This window comes from Heteronotia binoei, chromosome 1, assembly GCF_032191835.1.
Source record: "Heteronotia binoei isolate CCM8104 ecotype False Entrance Well chromosome 1, APGP_CSIRO_Hbin_v1, whole genome shotgun sequence".
NCBI lineage: Eukaryota > Metazoa > Chordata > Lepidosauria > Squamata > Gekkonidae > Heteronotia > Heteronotia binoei.
Window position 1 is genome coordinate 257,315,979 of NC_083223.1, and position 19,784 is coordinate 257,335,762.

At 46.6% G+C, this 19,784-nt stretch overlaps 1 non-coding gene across 1 annotated transcript; it reads left to right on the forward strand.

The window, feature by feature from the left end:
- The first annotated feature begins 7,839 nt into the window (after window positions 1-7,839).
- LOC132589392 (small nucleolar RNA SNORA57) lies at window positions 7,840-7,980 on the forward strand. The gene has a single exon (XR_009556597.1). It is a non-coding gene; the product is annotated as a small nucleolar RNA SNORA57 (small nucleolar RNA).
- Window positions 7,981-19,784: the final 11,804 nt, after the last annotated feature.

The following is a 19,784-nucleotide window of genomic DNA, read 5'->3' on the forward strand; positions in this document are numbered from 1 at the left end:
ATACCTGGAGCATCCAGCAAGGTGGGTTCAGCCATCAGCCTTCCTTTCAAAGCATTTTCATTTCATGAACTCTTTTTGAATTGTGGACTAGGCTGGGCCCTATAGTTCTAAGACCTGCTGCTTCAAAGCGTGAAGCCCTTTCCCCAATACGACAGAAGTGAGGGAGTGGGGACGAATTGCTGCTTAAGGGGTTGCCTGAGGTGCCAAATTGACAGGGGTGCAATGGGGAGGGGGACAGACAGGCATGGGGTGCACCTTTAGTCTTCTCTCAGCCAACTGAGCTCCAGTGGGCTGCCAAGAAGGAAGCACTGCTGTAGGCTGCAGCCCAGAGGAGCCCACTTCTGTTATAGGGGGGGGGGGGAGGAATGCCTCCCGCTGTGTTGCAGTCTTCCCATTTGGAGCGGCAACAGGAGCAGAGTCGTCCCTACAAGGAAGCAAGCCAGACAAAGCAGCAGTCCTCTCATGAGGAAACTCCATCTCCGCAAAGACATTGAGTCACACTGAAGTTTCTGGCGCTGAGCTGGGCCATCATCCGCATCCTCCAGCCCGCCTTCTTGGCAGCTGCCGGCAGCTGCAGCCACGAGACAGGGTCCACAGAAACTGGCTGCCAGATTTCAAGGGGGACAGCTCAGCTTTCCATGCCTGGCTCTGCTATTGCCATCTCCACATCTGGGCCAGCTGTGAGTCTTTCCTGCTTCTCTCTTTTCCCCTTCCTGCTCTGGGTGGTTTTACTTGGACCTAGAGACCCAACGGCTGCAAGAAGGAGGGAGAAAAGGAATTAAGTACAGGCAGGTCCTCTCTGTGCCTTGACTCCAAGCCCCACCTTCAAGCCCGGGCTGATTTCACCGCTCTGCAGAAGTGCCATTCGGTTAAAATGCCAAAAGCTTCTGAGTTCCACAAAATTCTTGAAGAAGAGTTCAGAATTTAGAAACATGCTCTGTACTTAGGGCTTTTTTTGAGCAGAAGCACAGTTCCAGCTGTCTTGGCATCAGGGGTGTGTGGCCTAATATGCAAATGAGTTTGTGTTGGGCTTTTTCTACAAAAAAGCCGTGTGAAACAATGGTGTCTTCAGGGGGTGTGGCCTAATATCCAAATAGGGTTGCCAATCCCCAGGTGGGGGCAGGGGATCCCCCGGTTTGGAGGCCCTCCCCCCCCCCCCCCGCTTCAGGGTAATCAGAAAGCGGGGGGGGGCGGAGGAAATGTCTGCTGGGAACTCATGATTCCCTATGGAGGCTTATTCCCATAGAAAATAATGGAGAATTGATCCGTGGGTATCTGGGGCCCTGAGGGCCCTGTTTTTTGAGGTAGAGGCACCAGATTTCCAGTATAGCATCCAGTGGCTCTCCCCAATATACTCCCTAAGTTTCAAAAAGATTGGACCAGGGGGTCCTATTCTATGAGCCCCCAAAGAAGGTGCCCCAATCCTTCATTATTTCCTATGGAAGGAAGGTATTTAAAAGGTGTGCGGTCCCTTGAAATGTGACGGCCAGGACTCCCTTTGGAGTTCAGTTATGCTTGTCACACCCTTGCTCCTGACTCCGCCCCCAATGTCTCCTGGCTCCACCCCCAAAGTCCCCTAGCTCCACCACCAAAGTCCCCAGATATTTCATTTTTTGGATTTGGCAACCCTATATTCAAATGAGTTCCTGCTGGGCGTTTTCTACAAGAAAAGAGCCCTGTCTCTACTTAATAATGTTTTATTGCTCTTAATCAAAGGAAATGGACCACTGTGGCTTTGGAAACTTCTCCTAACAGACCCACATGACTACCTTCAAGTTTTTATTTTTTACGAAATATAATTATAAACGTTATTATAATTTATTATGTTTCTTATTGTTTAAAATATAACAAAGTTATTATTTATTATAAACCACACCTCCAAATAAAAAAATACAACAAAATATGGTAATAAAGGTGGCAAGGCTACAGATCACAGAACCATAGAGTTGGAAGGGACTTCCAGGGTCATCTAGTCAAACCCCCTGCACAATGCAGGAAATTTACAGGTATGTCCCGCACACACGTAGCCCCAGTGACCCCCTTCTCCAAGCCCAGAAGATGGCAAAGAAGAGAAAAAAACCCCTCCCGGATCCCTGGCCAAACTGACCTGGAGAAAAACTACTGGCTGACCCCAAAGTGACAATTAACATTTTCCTGGGAGTGCAAGAAGGGGCCACGGAAACTAAGCACTGATGCAACCCTTCCTGCCTCTATAAAAGGTTTCCAAATATCTCAAAATATGTCCATGTGCAATTGACATCTATATGGAATACGTTCAAATGTTTGTTTTTTCCTGAAATACTTTTATCTCCGATATAAATCAGATAACTTGCTGCTGTGGTCAGGCACACATTTTTGTCGATGTAGTTTAGAGCCAATAGTGATTACTATGACATCGCTGTTGGCTCCAGGCTGCATTTAACGATTTTTATTTGGCCAGGAGAGAAAGGTACACAATTGAACCATTATTCAAGGGAAGTGTCCCTGACCATGGCAGCAAGTTATGCAGAAGGAGGCCTCTGATTTATAGCTTTGCCTTCCGGTCACAGATAAAACAACCTCACCTTGGTCTAAATTTAAGAAATGACTGTATTATTGTAAGGCCTGGAGCCGTTCTATAACAACAATGTTTGACCACTGATGAAGGCCAGTTGGCTGAAAGGGTCAACAATGGTTTATTGTTGAGATTAACATGTAATTTTATTCTAAACGGAGGCTCATACTTGGGTCTATATTGACTGCTATTGAATTTATAATCAATACATGCACATTTTTGTATATTTGGTGCTGTTTATGCTTCAAGAAATACTGGGCTCTTGTATTCTGATTTCCTTCAACTTTTGGTTCTTAATTCAGTTCATTTTGGATGAAGTTCTCTCCTCCCCCTTCTTTTGTCTTTTATTATCTCTGGGTGCACAGGCGGGTCCCTCCTCTCAAGGTCTCACCGTTCTTAGCGCTCAATGAGGACTTCAAGGATGGAGCTTCCCCTCTCCGAGGCCAGCCAAATCCCTGTGCCCAAGGGACTGGGGTCCTTTTTCCAGAGAATGAGGCTTACCCTGCATGGCAACCGTCCCCTTTGCGGTGTGGCGCAGCTGCTTCAGCAGTTTCCTCCTCTTCTTCCACGAAAGAGTGATGTATGTTAGCTTGAGAGCTGGAGCTGAAAGAGAGGCCAGGAAGACAACGTGCAAGAAAACTCTTCGGCAAGAGAAGGCAGTGAATATCCAAGGTCTCATCCTGCTCCACACACCATTGCAGCTCAGCTCTCCCCACGGGCTCAGCACACAATACCAGTTGCAGCGACCTTACCTGATCCCACAACTCTGACTGGGCCCCTTTTCATGGGGGGAAGCTGTTCCCTCTCCCTCTACAGAGCAAACCAAGCAGACCCCATTCTAGCCACTATCAGCTTCTTCAGTGTAGAAAATGTCATAGTGATTCTGGGAATGCAAAGCAGCTCACCCCCCCGCCCCGAGTCCAAATCTTGCCTCTGACACAAATTCACTGGGGCATAAGAAGGTTTTTAATCATCATGGCTAATGCTTGTTGAACACATAAAAGCTGCCTTATACTGAATCAGACCTTTGGTCTATCAGGGTCTACTCAGACTGGCAGTGGCTCTCCAGGGTCTCAGACAGAGGTCTTTCACATCACCTGCTGCCTGGTCCTTTTAATTGGAGATGCCAGGAATTGAACCTGGGACCTTCTGCATGAAAAGCAGATACTTCACCACTGAGCCATGGCCCTTCCTCATTGATTAAAACAAGTACAGCTTCCTGCTCTAAAGCCCTTTGGGTTGGCAACCTGCATCACATTTTTTTTTTCATTCATTCATTTATTTACACTCTTCCTTTCTCCTCATAGGGGACTCAAAGCAACTTAGATCATTCTCCTCTCTCCATTTTGTCCTGACAACTACCCTGTGAGGTAGGTTATGCTGAGAGCGTGTGACTGGCCCAAGGTCACACAGCAAGCTTCCATGGCACACTGAGGATTCCAACCCAGATTCTAGTCTGATGCTCTTAACTGTTACACCAAACTGGCTACCTACCGGAGTCATGTTAAAAGACTTTGGCCGTTTTCCCACTGACCTTACTCCAGAGCGACGTCCCTCTTCACTGCGCAGCGTCTGCGCGGATTTCCCACCAACTGCTGCGCACAACCAGGAAGTACCGCGGCTTTTGCGTCGCAGATGTAAACCGCTAAAAACCAGTTTACATCTGCGACGCAAAAGCCGCGGCTCTTCCTGGTGGGAAATCCGCGCAGACACTGCGCGGTGAAGAGCGACGTCGCTCTGGAGTAAGGTCAGTGGGAAAACGGCCTTTATTTCAGTTGTTCCATCCAGAGTTTACTGCCCATAAAGTCTCATCAGCAAGAGCCTAAATGGACCATGCAACTGGCAGCTCTTCAGGCAATGAGCTAAGGAGGGCTCCGCTTCCACTCCGTCCAGCAGATTTCAAGAAACAACTCCACAGCATCTCCCTCCCCCCCATCATTTCCGTGTCTCACTCAATGTCTTTCACAAGCGAACTTGCTCAGAAACTTTTATCATAAACATCTTTATCTCCTAGAGTTGCCAGGTCCCTCGTAGCCACTGGCAGGGGATGGGGGTGGGGCAGGGAGGTAGAGTTGCCAGACCTGGGTTGGGAATGGAGCCAGATTAGGGGATGGAGCCCGGGGAGGACGGGGCCCTCAGCATAGTACAATGCCACAGAGTCCACCCTCTAAAGGATCCATTTTCTCCCAGGGGAACTGATCTCTGTAGTCTGGAGATGAGCTGTAATCAGTGTTCCCTCTCAGCTGAGTTAGTGTGAGCTGGCTCAGTTTTTTAGCCTCTGGCTCACACATTTTTGTCTTAGCTCAGGGAAAATGGCCCCAGAGCACTATCTTATGCAGTTGCTCACAACTCTAATTCCAGCAGCTCACAAAGTAGAATTTTTACTCACAAAACCCCACAGCTTAGAGGGAACATTGGCTGTAATTGCAGGGGATCCCCAGGTCCTACCTGGAGGCTGGCATCCATATAAGATTTTGTAACTATATAGCTGTAACATTGGCCTACCTTACAGGGTTAGTGTAAGAAGTACTAGAAGTAGGAAAAGCACTTTGGCCATTCTGAAAGCCCAGCATAAATACTCTATTACCAGAAAATAGGAAGAAGATGCAGAAAACCTTGGGAGGCCCCACTACCGCCCTCGGCCAATTGACTTTTCCTCCACCAGCCCCCATGCTGTGCCCACCCCGCAACGGCTCCCAAACCACTTTCTGACTCCACCCCCCGAATGTCCCCCTAGCACAGAGGTGGCCAAACTGCAGCTCTGGGGCCCCATGTGGCTCTTGAAGCACCCACTGCCCAGGTTTGGAGAAGGCATTTCTTTCTTTTAATAACTTCTCCAAGCCAAGCCAGCTGGTGGTTTGGAGAATGAATTTAAAGTTAAAATTGTTTTCTTTCCACCTCTCCCTCCCTTCCTCTTCTCTTCCTCATCTATTTTCCTTCCTTCTCTCAAACATCTGACATTTATTCTATGTGGCTCTTACATTAAGCAAGTTTGGCCACCCCTGCCCTAGCACCTACACCATGCGGCCTTCTAACCAATGAGTGTCCGTTCTTGCCCTGACGACATCCCTGCCTTCTTCCGATTGGCCGAAAGGCTCAGGACCAACCGGAACTGGAGTCCAGCCGTCCTCCTGGTGCCTTCTCCTCCACTTCCTAAAATTGCCAGCAGGGAGCGCCCGGGAGGGACCGCCTTGGATATAAATTAGGAAGCCCGGGAGTTGCTCCTTCTCTTCCGCTTTGTTGCTTCGGGGTAGGTGAGCGCTGAGAAGGAGTTAATCTGGCGGCTCTTGGGTGTTTGCCGCTGGCCTGGAGGGAGCGGAGCAAAGGGGTTAAGGAGTGGCTGTTGTTGAAGGGCTGTGCCTCTTGCAGAATGCGAGCCTTAGGAGGGGAAAGGGTTGCAGCCGCGTGGAGGCATCGTGGCCTGGAGGAGGTATTTCCACTTCGATGGAAAATAGGGTTGCCAATCTAATACACAACCTGTATTAGAGTTTTGTTATTTGTATTTTCAAGGTGATGTCTTTATGAAGCCTCAGTGTTTGTATCCAATTTGTATGGAAAGTTTTGTGGCCAGCAGTGGAATGGAAGGCTTTGCTGTGCTTCTGGTGAAAGGAACTGGCTTACTCCCTTGTAATATACAGCAAAAGTGGAAGATATCATAATACTGAAGTGCACCTATTATATCATAACACGAAACGCACCTATTATATTATTAAGTAGTTATTTGTATGCTGTATCAGTTAATCACTACGGGCTCTAAGGATTTAATTTTTTTTATGGTTGTAAATGTGAACTTTTGTGTTTAACATATTAAGTATGAAGCAGTTTTATATTTAAAAAGTATATAAACGTATTTTAAAAGTATTTAAAAGTTTGGAAGTTTATTCATATCACAGAGATTTTTGTTGTTTGCATATATCCTCACTGTGATTCCCCTGTTATTCTTGCAATCGCCAGATGAGGGTAGGGGATCCCCGGGTTTGAAGGCACTTCAGGGTCATCAGAAAGCACGGGGGTGGGGGGACGGAAATGTCTGCTGAGCACTCCATTATTCCCTATAGAGACTGATTCCTCTAGGGTATAATGGAGAGTTGATATGGGGCTCGGGGGGAGGGGCTGTTTTTTGAGATAGATGCACCAAATTTGCAGCATAGCGTCTGATGATAATCCTCGAAACACTGTCCCAAGTTTCAAAATGATTGGACCAGGGGGTCCAATTCTATTAGCCCCAAAAGAAGGTGCCCCATCCTCCATTATTTCCAATGGAGGGAAGACATTTAAAAGGTGTGCGGTCCCTTTAAACGTCAGAACTCCCTTTGGAGTTCAATTATGCTTGTCACAACCTTGCTCCTGGCTCCACCCCCCAATGTATCCTGGCTCCACCCCCAAAGTCCCCAGATATTTCTTGAATTGGACTTGGCAACCCTAATGGAAACTCTGGGGTCTTCATCTGTGCCGTCGGGGTGCTGTTAACAAAACCACTGCTTCTTAGTCGCACCTAAGTCTCGTGGAGTTGATTTAGGGGTGCTTAACACCACCACAGCGGATTGTGGTATGCTATCTAGGTTCAGGGTAGGGGGTGGCTTGCTGGTGCTAAGTTCATTTATTTAAAGAAATAAAGATGGTTAGAAGCATAAGTGTTTAGGAAACTAGGGCAGACCTTCTTGGCCATCAGGGCACCAGAAGAAAGGAGCCTCTGTGTTCAGAGTCAGTTAACCCATAAAAGTTGCCCAATCTTGAGTTGGGAAATTCTTGGGGATTTGGAAGGAGGGAGGCTGGGGAGGGTGGAGTTTGAGAAGAAAGGAAGTCTAGTAGAGAAGTGGTACCATAGAATTCACCCAGCAAAGCTGCCATTTTCTGCAGGAGAACAAATCTCTGTCATCTGGCAATCAGTCCAGGCCCCACCCAGACAGCCCTATTCTAGATGCTAGAGTTGAAGATGGAAAACCTGTTTCCATAGTGTTGTTTTCTGCTGATTCAGCTGACTGCCTCAGTTTGGTCGTCTACTCTGACTCCCAGTAGCTTTCCTAGCCTTTTGACAGGATGGCTGGGGACTGAATTGGGGACTTTTTGTACTCCCTCCCTGAGCCATGTCTTCTGTGGTACTTGAACCAGGTAGCCCTTTGTGTATATTCTGTATTCAGTCTTGCACACAGGCGCAAGATCTTGTATCCTAGTCTGCAGCCCTGTATTTACTCTGTGTGACATCTGAGAGCAGCTTGAGGGTTGTTTTTTTAAAAACACCTAGGCGTACAAAAGATTATTTTGCAGCCCCAGTGAGAAGGGGGCCTCCTTTTCTTGGCAGGCCCGGGTGGCTCAGTGCCCGGCTCTGTTATGTCTGGAGGTAAAGAAATGTCCCCCCAGTGTTCTGTCTTCGGTGCCAGTGGCGTATCCATCTGCTGGTTCTATCCTCAAGCGCTGGGACAAAAGGGCTGTGTGGCCCAGTCACTCTGTACAGGGTGAGATTGCAGAAATGGGGGTAGTTTGGCCTACCTTCAAGAGGGGGTTAGATAAAAATATGGAGCAGAGGTCCATCAGTGGCTATTAGCCACTGTGTGTGTGTGTGTGTGTATATATATATATATTTGGCCGCTGTGTGACACAGAATGTTGGACTGGATGGGCCATTGGCCTGATCTAACATGGCTTCTCTTATGTTCTTATGTAGTGGTTAAGTGTGCGGACTCTTATCTGGGAGAACCAGGTTTGATTCCCCACTCCTCCACTTGCACCTGCTAGCATGGCCTTGGGTCAGCCATAGCTCTGGCAGAGGTTGTCCTTGAAAGGGCAGCTGCTGTGAGAGCCCTCTCCAGCCCCACCCACCTCACAGGGTGTTTGTTGTGGGGGAGGAAGGTAAAGGAGATTGTGAGCCGCTCTGAGACTCTTTGGAGTGGAGAGCGGGATATAAATCCAATATCATCTTCTTCTTCAACAAGGCTTTCTTTGCAAGCTGGGAAAGGGGTGATGCATACGAAAGAACACAGGTGATGGGATAGGGGGTATCTAAAATACCGTAATGATGCATCTTATCGGTTTCTTTTTCCCCCCACAGGTTTTTTGGTCAGGTCAAGTTCTGTCCCAGAATTCTGTGAAAATTTAGACCTTGAGTGACGAGTGCTGCATCCTCAGACAAGTTGGAAAGGCCTTTAAAGAAGACAGAAACACAGGTTGCTTACCTGTAACTGGTGTACTACAAGAGTAACTTAAAGCCCTGGGATGAGCTATTTTAGCAAAGGAAGGATGAAAGAGGAAGAATTTGGCTGACAGGCCCAGAATGGGTAACGTGGTCCCAGTCCAGTCCAGCCCAGTTAACTGCATTTTAAACTTCTGTTGTTAGGATTGACTCCAGGCACTGGAAATCCATCATCAGATCTCCCATTCCATTACATTCTGTAAAGGCTTTCCACAGCGCCCCAATTCCATTTCAGTCCTTTTACTGAGTTAGAGACAGGAGATTAGATCAGATTGCCCACAGCTCTTCTAGTGGTGAATTTAGTATGCTGCACTTCTCGCCTGAATCCCAAACGAATGGAGGTTGTTATTTGGGGGAAAGATTTAAGTAGAGAGGATCGCCTCCTTCCATTTCACAGCTCCATCACCCAGGTCCTGTTCTGAAGGCAATTCTGTGTCGAGCTTAACATGAAACCTGCATGGAGATCAACCCACCATCTTGTTGCCTTTCCTTTTCTTTAATGGAAGCAGTAGAAAAGGGCAAGAGGTACAATAGCACCTTAAAGAATAACAAAATTTGTGGTAGGGGCCCTGACCTGGATAGCCCAGGCAAGCTCGATCTTTTCAGATCTCAGAAGCTAAGCGGGGCTGGCCCTGGCAAGTACTCGGATGGGAGATCTCCTTGGAATACCAGAATCGGGAGGCAGAGGTAGGTTATATCACTTCTCTGGATATCCTCCATGCCGCAGTAGGGGATGCCAGAATTTGCTATGACTTCCAGGCATGTGTGCGCACACATGAAAATACACACAAAAATTGTGGTAGGGTATGAGCTTTTGTAAGTCAAATTTGCTACTTTTTTGCTGTTGCTAACTCCTTTAAACCTGTTATTTAAAGTGGTAGTCGTCCCAATGCACTCTAGGAAAAAAAATTAGGAAAAAATCCTTACTCCAAAATATCAAAATCAATATAACAATATTAATATTGAACAATTTTAACAATGTTAAATATAACAACCAAACTTCCAAGCGTTTCTAATTTGTAGAAATTTATGGATTTGTCAAAGTTTCTATAAATTACAGTAGGTACAACAATGCAACATATGAAATAAATTTAACAGTTATAGTGTTACATCAGTTTCTAAGTACATTGCCTAAAGATAATTAAAATTTCATACAGTTTTTCAAGTCACCAGAGGATTTGTTTTCTGAAGCCAAAACCAGTGTTGAAATCACTGAGATGGTTTATTTAGTATTTTTCCTAGTTTTTAACCTGTTTCAATCTATTCTGAATATAATATACAGTTCTTGATGTTTTATCTGTCTTGATTTTTGTTTCTTTATATTAAGCATTGCACATGAAATAATAAATTTATTAATTTCACCATAGACCAGGTTACCTTCCTTTTGTTTCCTAGTTTTTTTCTTTTGTCCTGCTGTACTGTTTTGAGTTCCACCAACTGAAGGATGTTGATGTTTTATCATGGCTTCATTCCATGAGCACTCTAGAACATATGAACATATGAAGCTGCCTTATACTGAATCAGACCTTTGGTCCATCAAAGTCAGTATTGTCTTCTCAGACTGGCAGCGGCTCTCCAGGGTCTCAAGCTGAGGTTTTTCACACCTATTTGCCTGGACCCTTTTTTGAAGATGCCAGGGATTGAACCTGGGACCTTCTGCTTCCCAAGCAGATGCTCTACCACTGAGCCACCGTCCCTCTAGATGCAGGTGGGGCTTTGTAGAGGGGTTTAGTAGCATGTGAAGCTCATCTTTACAAAACAATGGAGAGTTCTCACCAGCTTCCAGAATTCTTCAGCTTTGCCCCATGTCCTGTCCCTTTATTTGCCCTACTTCCCTCATAGCACAGCATTTATGCTTTAGAGTTGGGAGTGAGCAGTGATGTGGCCAAGTTTGCGGATGACACTAAATTGTTCAGGGTGGTGAGAACCAGAGAGGATTGTGAGGAACTCCAAAGGGACCTGTTGAGGCTGGGTGAGTGGGCGTCAACGTGGCAGATACAGTTCAGTGTGGCCAAGTGCAAAGTAATGCACATTGGGGCCAAGAATCCCAGCTACAAATACAAGTTGATGGGGTGTGAACTGGCAGAGACTGACCAAGAGAAAGATCTTGGGGTCATGGTAGATAACTCACTGAAAATGTCAAGACAGTGTGCGTTTGCAATAAAAAAGGCCAACGCCATGCTGGGAATTATTAGGAAGGGAATTGAAAACAAATCAGCCAGTATCATAATGCCCCTGTATAAATCGATGGTGCGGTCTCATTTGGAGTACTGTGTGCAGTTCTGGTCGCCGCACCTCAAAAAGGATATTATAGCATTGGAGAAAGTCCAGAAAAGGGCAACTAGAATGATTAAAGGGCTGGAACACTTTCCCTATGAAGAAAGGTTGAAACGCTTGGGACTCTTTAGCTTGGAGAAATGTCGACTGTGGGGTGACATGATAGAGGTTTACAAGATAATGCATGGGATGGAGAATGTAGAGGAAGAGGTACTTTTCTCCATTTCTCACAATACAAGAACTTGTGGGCATTCGATGAAATTGCTGAGCAGACAGGTTAAAAGGGATAAAAGGAAGTACTTCTTCACCCAAAGGGTGATTAACATGTGGAATTCACTGCTACAGGAGGTGGTGGCGGCCACAAGCATGGCCACCTTCAAGAGGGGGTTAGATAAAAATATGGAGCAGAGGTCCATCAGTGGCTATTAGCCACAGTGTGTGTGTGTGTATATTAAAAAAAAAAAATTGCCACTGTGTGTCGCAGAGTGTTGGACTGGATGGGCCATTGGCCTGATCCAACATGGCTTCTCTTATGTTCTTATGTTCTTTCCAGAATAAAACATCTACAGCTGTGGCATTTGCTGCTAGACGTTGTTGTGGGGGGGAGGTTCTGCATTTAAATCACTAGGGCGCTGGCTGTAGGTGCCTGGGTTGGTGTGACTATGTAGTTCTTAGTTCTATAAACATAAGATTATATAGATAGGATCACAGTGTAATATGTTTAAAGAAAATTTGGACCTGTGTTCCAGAGCCCCATGGCACAGAGTGGTAAAGCTGCAGTACTGCAGTCCTAAGCAATGCTCACAACCTGAGTTTGATCCCCGGTGGAAGCTGGGTTCAGGTAGCAGGCTCAAGGTTGACTCAGCCTTCCATCCTTCTGAGGTTGGTAAAATGAGTACCCAGCTTGCTGGGGGGAAAGTGTAGATGACTGGGGAAGGCAATGGCAAACCACCTTGTAAGAAGTCTGCTGTGAAAACGTTGTGAAAGCAACGTCACCCCAGAGTTGGAAATGATTGATGCTTGCACAGGGGGCTACCTTTTTCTTTTTCCCCCCCATAGCTCATCTCTGAACTCTAGCTAAGTGGTCACACCCTGTACTGGTGGGGTGGCATAGACCTCCCCATTTCATATATAAAAAGAGTGTTCACACATGTAGCATTCCTTGCACTGAGTCATCTTTGCAAGCACATTTGTATGCAGAAGGCTCACATCTCCCCATACTTCCAAGCAAGTTAATGAATTGATTATCAATAATTTCCTTCTTTGACAAATCACACATCTTTAATACAATGTGTCTAATGATGCAATTGCATTTAGACAACTGAACGCTGGTATGCTGGAGGGGGTGCACTGCAGAATTTCCAGGGCTGGCTTCAAGGGATAAACAGGCTACAGTCTTTCCTGGAAAAGAACAGAAATGGGCAGGTTTGACAACCACCCATACAAACTGATCAGTCTTCAGCTATCCATGTAGATGACAAAAGTTTCCCCTCACCACCACAGCTGGACTTAGCATCCCTCTGAATACTGGACTTAGCATCCCTCTGAGATAATCAGATATTCCAGGCAAGTCACTTGACCCTCTAAGATCTCAAGGTGATCAGAAGGGAGGAGGAGAGGTTGGAGTGACAAACAATTCCCAGCAGCTCTACCACTTCCCTCCCCCCAGAGAAGAACCGCTTGGAGAAACTAGCCTTGAATTTCGGAGCTTGGTATTCAGTTACAGTATTCCTGTTCGGGCACTTCTGAGCAGAATTCCCCAATGTGGCTTTAGCCCTTGCCCAGTGGGGCATGTGGTTCTTTGTTGGTTTCCAGCTTGAAAACACCCACCACCAGAGGAATGGGTAAAACATTTGAAAACCATACAAAAGACTGAGGGGGGTCAGATTGCCTGTGAGAAGTTGCGCAGAAAGTTGGAAGATGGGAAGATTTATTCACTTGGCACGCTCCTACACATTCCCTGACCAAAAAACTAAAGACCAGTATGGGACAAATTGAAGGAAATAAATAATGGAAGGCCCAGAGAGACAAACCACTTTCTGGGGCACAAAGAAAAATTGGAAACAGAAGAACAGGGAGAAGTCAGAGACCATGGCTGCCAAAGGGGTAGTCACTGTGCACCCCAAATTTGTTTGGAAGGACCAGAATTGCTTAATTGAAATCTCAGGCTATCTGTCCAGAACCTGCAAAGAAATACTGTATCAGGTCCATACAATTTTCGCAATTTTATAAAAGGGTGGGGGAGGTGAATGGGCTGAGCCTGAGACCAAGGGAAATGAAGTCCATAGAGCAGGAGTGGCCAAACTGTGGCTTGGGGAGCCACATGGCTCTTTCACACACATTTTATAGCTCTCAAAGCCCTCATTGCCCTGTTGGCTGGCTTGGGGAAGGTATTAGTCTCTTTAAATCACTTTACCAAGACAGCTGGTGGATTGGAGAATACATTTAAAGTTGCTTTCTTTTAACCTCTTTCTCCTCCCATCTGTTTTCCTTCCTTCTTTGTGGGTCTCAAACGCCTGATGTTCATGTCTTTCAGCTCTCAAACATCTGATGTTTATGTAGCCCTTATGTTAAGCAAGTTTGGCAACCCCTACCATAAAGATTTAGTTGCTTGGGCACCTCTGTCACCAGCTTCTTTTTCTTTAAAAGGGATCCGCTTACTATTAAACTGCAAGAGACAGGAGTCGGGCTTTGCCAGCAAAATCTTCAGCATCACTGTTGTTATATTAAGATTGAAAGAAAAGAGGGAGCCCTCCTGTGGTCAGTGGTGGAATACGCCTGCCTTTCCTCCCAACACACCCAGAGTAAACACCTGGAATTCGCTGCTGCAGGAAACTAAAGAAATTGGGAGCCCTGGTTTCTAGCCCCACTCCCCCCTTCAAAGGCCCTGGGCTTTTGCTCACGGGCTCTGCTGGCACCAGCTGGGCACATTCCATTATCCCCTGAGGATTGCTATCTCTTTGTCTCCTTAACCCAAGTCTCTCTCCCTTTGTACAGTAGGGTTGCCAAGTCCAGTTCCAGAAATATCTGGGGACTTTGGAGGTTGTGACATGCATAGCTGAACTCCAAAGGGAGTTCTGGCCATCACATTTAAAGGGACCACACACCTTTTAAATCCCTTTATTAGAAATAATGAAGGATAGAGGCACCTTTTGGGGCTCATAGAATTGGACTGGTCCAATCCTTTTGAAACTTGGAGGGTAATTTGGGGAGAGGCACTGGATGCCATGCTGCAAATTTGGTGCCCCTACCTCAAATAACGCCCCCCCCAGCCCCAGATACCTGTGGATCAATTCTCCATTCTACCTTATGGGAATCAGTTTCCATAGGGGATAATGGAGTGCCCGGCAGACATTTCCCTCCCCCTTGCTTTCTGATGACCCTGAAGGGCGGAGGGCCTCCAAACCGGGGGTTAGCAACCCTAATGTACAGTATACCATTGACTTGGCTAATAGAGGCAACAAGTTGGGAAGCGTATAATTACTTGGAGGATGAATTATCAGGCACTCTGCTTCCAAGCCCATAGTGACCCGCACCATCCCTCCGCTCCCTGTCCCTCAGAACTGTAAGCTTTTAGGGGAATGGAGCTAACCAAGTTCCCCTCTCCTGCAGTTTCAGTCCCCTCTTTTAACTGATGTTTGATGACCCTCAACACTTCAGATGTCATCAGGCCAGGGAGAGGGGGTCGCCTTACTTTTCTTTTTGAAAAGTTTCAAAGCCCAGTGATAATTCCCTGTACAGCTCTGGGGAACATCTATCTTGTCAGGACTGGTCCCATTTCAACGTCTCTTCCAAGAGAAATGCATAATGTGTGTGTGGGGTGGGGGGGACGGTTATTTAAGACATGGTTCTGTTGAAATCACATGCATTTCCCACCCTCAGATTTTCCTCATACTAGTCACAACTAGAGTTGCCAGCTCTAGGTTGAGAAATACCTGGAGATATTGACAGTGAAGCTTGAAGAGGGTGGGACCTGATCTCTGTCAGCTGGAGATCAGTTGTAAAAGCAGATCTCCAGCCACCACCTGGAGGCTGGTAACCCTAGCATGGGGGAAGCCCCTTCTCATTTTTGTGATTATGGTACAAATTGGGCTCCTCTGCACCTGAGAATTGATTTTGCAGGTTGCCAACTTCAAGGTGGGGGCTGAAAATCTCCCAGGACTACAACTGAATTCTAGACAGCTGATTTGGAGGATTGACTCTATGACATTATACCCTGCTGAAGTCCTTCCCTCTCCAGATCCCACCTTCCCTAGGCTCTCCAGGGTTCACCCTAAAATGTTCAGTATTTCCCAAGTGGGAGTTGACAACCCTATGTTCAGAACTCCCATAGTACATCTATAGGACTACATGGGGGACACATAAATGTTGTAACGTGAATGGTGGAATTCTAGCCGGAACTCCTTTGCATATTAGGCCACACACCCCTGATGTAGCCAATCCTCCAAGAGCTTAAAGGTAAAGGTAGTCCCTGTGCAAGCACCAGTTGTTTTTGACTCTGGGGTGATGTTGCTTTCACAACGTTTTCACGGCAGACTTTTTACGGGGTGGTTTGCCGTTGCCTTCCCCATCCAAGAGCTTACAAGGCTCTTTTTTGTAAGCTCTTGGAGGATTGGCTACATCAGGGGTGTGTGACCTAATATGCAAAGGAGCTCCTGCTAGAATTCCACCCCTAGTTTAGCAAACCTTAGTTACTGCTGCTGACCCACTTTACGATCCTAGGCTTGCTCATCATCGTAGCAGAAACCAAAGAGAAATCTTCTCACTGAGAGCCAGCATGGCGTGTGGGTTAGAGAGGCCCTTGGGAAATCCAGATTCAAAACACCATTCTGCCATGCTGCTCCCCTGCCTCACAGGGTTGCTCAGAGAACAAAACAGGAAGGGGAGAACCGTATATAGGGTTGCCAACTCTGGGTTGGGAAATTCCTGGAGATTGGGAGGGGTGAAGTCTGGGAAGGAGTGGGGTTGGGGGAGGGGAGGGACCTCAGCAGGATACAATGCCATAGAATTCACCCTCTAAAGCAGGGGTGGGGAACCTTTTTTCTGCCAAGGGCCATATGGATATTTATAACATCATTTGTGGGCCATACAAAATTATCAACTTAAACAGTGTTCCGCCAAGGGAGAATGATTCAGGCCGGCAAAATTAATACAAATAATTGTTTTTCTATTTGAAGTCATGTGGGGAGAGCCTAGTCTGGCGTGCACACACACACACACCCGGCCTACTGGCCTAGGCAGATGCATGGGTCCAGGGGATTTTTGTAGAAAAAGCACAGCGGGAACTCAGTAGCATATTAGACCACATTCCCTAATATTAGCATATTAGGTCACACAATTGGCATATTAGGCTGCACCATCTAGGATAATCAAGTGCAAACCGAACTGTGACGGTAGCTTTTCCAGGCCCTGCAGCAATTCTGGCCGGCTAGCCAGGCCCCAGGGAGGCTGCTGCATGGTACATCTGGGCCCTGTGATCCCTGCCTGGCCCTGGGGAGCCTGCTGCACAGTGCAGCTGGGCCCCACAATCCTCGCTGGCCAGCCAGGCCCCAGAGAGGCTGCCACATGGCTTGGTTTGGCCCAGCAATCCCTGAGGGCCGCACCAAGTGACCTCGAGGGCTGCATACGGCCCTTGGGACAGAGGTTCCCCACCCCTGCTCTAAAGCCACCATTTTCTTCAGGGGAACTGACCTCTATAGTCTGGATATCAGTGGTAATTCCAGGAAACCTCCAGGCACCACCTGGGACTTGGCAACCCTAATTTGGTGCCAGGAAAGGTGATTTAAAAACAAGTAGGATGAGTGAAGCAAGGTATTAGGTGTAACATGGGATGCAGCCTTGGGGGCCGTGCAGAGGGATTTATGGCAACTGATTTCTGCTATACTCCAAGACAGGCAGGGTCAAAAACCATAAACTGCCACCATTTGAGGTACCTAGAAAACCTTTTTAGAAGAAGAAAGGTGATGGCACTGGGGTAGAGCATCTGCTTGACACGCAGAAGAGGTCTCAAGTTCATTCTCTGGTTCAAAATAACAGATAATAGTTGATATGCAAGGCTTCTCTCTCAGACCCTGGAGAGTCGCTGCTGCAGTCCAAGTACCCAGTACTGAGCTTGATAGACCAGGGATCTGATTCAGATTCAGAATAACACAGATTTGTGCTTTCATGAATTTCTTAATTTTCTGTTTTATGCATCCAGTACACCACTATAAAAGGAGAAAATGAAACCCCATATTAAGAGACAAACAACCTGACAGATAAAACCAAAGCATGGCAGATGGTTTTAATATTTTGGAATGTTCTGATGATTTGTGTCTCTTTTATGGTTATTGAAATTCCTTTTGTGGTTAGTCACTGGCAACTGCCTTCCAGGAAAAGCTGCAATTTAAAAACAACTTTAAAAAAACAGGAGGGGTGAATTAGTGCTTAGGGGGGTGCACCCACTGACCCCGCCTGGCTACAGTTGTTTAAAAATCCAATTTAAATACATGCTGTAGGCACTGTTCTCCAAAGTCACTGATTTATGTCCTGTGGAGGATGCTAAGAGCTGCAGCACAGACATGGGCCTAGAAAAAGAAGAAAAGGAAGAGGAAGAAGAATAAGATTGCAGATTTATAACCCGCCCTTCGCTCTGAATCAGTGACTCAGAGCAGCTTACAATCTCCTATACCTTCTCCCCCCCAACAGACACCCTGTGAGGTGGGTGGGGCTTAGAGAGCTCTCTCAGAAGCTGCCCTTCCAATGATAACTCCTGCGATAGCTATGGCTAACCCAAGGCCATTCCAGCAGCTGTAAGTGAAGGCGTGAGGAATCAAACCCGGTTCTCCCAGATAAAGAGTACACAACTTAACCACTACACCAAACTGGTTCTAATATGCACTCCCCACTGTCCCCATGGACAGTTTTTTTTTTGTTCTGATGTCTCTTTAAATAACTCCCCCTCCAGGGTCAGCCCTAGAGACTCTGGAACTCTAGGCAAGGCTAATTTCTGGTACACACTGATGACATCACTGAGTCACATGGGGATGGTTTCCAATTTGGCACCCCCAGAAGGCCAGTGCCCTAGACAATTGCCTAGTGGCAGGGCCCGCCCTGTCCCCCTCCAAATGGATTTTTGCCTTATAGTGTTAGCATTACCATTCAGCTTCTTCCTAGGGCCTTTGGAAGTTAGATCTCTGAGTGGGGTGTAGATGTGTCATTCTCTACAGCACATCCAGTGCATTTGAACAGCATTGTGCAGTTTGTCAGACTCGGGTCTTGGAGATCCAGGTTTTACTCCCTATCCTGACATATAGTAGAGTCCAGTAGCACCTTTTAAGACTCACAAGTGTTACTGCAGCATAAGCTTTCAAGAAACACAACTCTCTTAGTCGCATGCATCTAATGAAGAGAGCTGTGTTTCCTGAAAGCTTTTGCAGCAATAACGTTTGTTAGTCTTAAAGGTGCTACTGGACTCTTTACTATTTTGCAGCAACAGACTAACACAGCTAACTCCTGGCATTCTGACATAGGAGATTGCTGGGTGACCCTGGACAAGTCACACTGTCAAGTGTCCTTGCCATTTTTGAGTTACCGTGTATTGACTTGCTTCTTTGTTTTGGGAATATGGGAAAGTGTGGACTGTGCCTGCTTTGCTCTGTCGAACAGTTATAACTTGCAGGGCTTTTTTAATAGCAGGAACTTCTTTGCATATTAGGCCACACACCCGTGATGTAGCAGATCCTTCAAGAGCTTACAGGGCTCTTCTTATAGGGCCTACTGTAAGCTCCAGGATAGCTACATCTGGGGTAGGGTGGGGGGGTGCATCCTAATATGCAAAGGAATTCCAGCTACAAAAAAAGCCCTGGTTATAAGTATTCGTTTCTACTCTGTGGAGAGGTTTGGAGCTGCTGTCTCAAGGTTGTCTTATCTCATCCCAGAGCTAGCTTAAACTCCTTATTGTCTGGGACGGGAAAGATGTTGGTATGAACCAATTTGTATTGCTTTGCACTGTAAGATTTGGTGGGCTGCATAACGGCCCTAAAGAGGGCATAAAACTCTGGCCACCTCTCAGCGGAGCCAGATCTGACACAGAGGTGTATTGCTACTGACTCTATCAGTCAATAAATCCAACCTTCTGACAACCCTAAAGGTCTACTTTATGAACATATGAAACTGCCTTAAACTGAATCAGACCCTTGGTCCATCAAAGTCAGTATTTTCTACTCAGACTGGCAGTGGCTCTCCAGAGTCTCAAGCGGAGGTTTTTCACACCTACTACCTGGACCCTTTTTAGTTGGAGATGCCGGGGATTGAACCTGGGACCTTCTGCTTACCAAGCAGATGCTCTACCACTGAGCCACCGTCCCTCCCTTTAATTGAGGATAGTCCCAGAGCTGACACACACATGCTCAGCCAACCTGCCTCACAGGGTTGTTGTGAGGATAAAACAGAGGAGGGGGCAGGAGATGTAAGCTGCTTTAGGTCACTACTGGGTAGAAAGGTGGGGCATAAATGAAGTAAGTGAATGAATACGAATGTTGAGGCAGACCTTGAGAATGTAGTGGACAATTGAAATTAAAAACCTGAATTTTGGTTGGAGGAAGTGACCTCATAGGAATGGAATGGAGGAGCTGACTTTTGACCCAAGTGTAGCATCACAGGATATGACATCACAGAACATATCACATCCCCAAACTCTGCCCTCTTCAGGCATTGCCAAATCTCCAAAAAAATTTCAAACTAGCTTTGGCTTATTTGTTGCTACACATGTGGTCAGATTCCC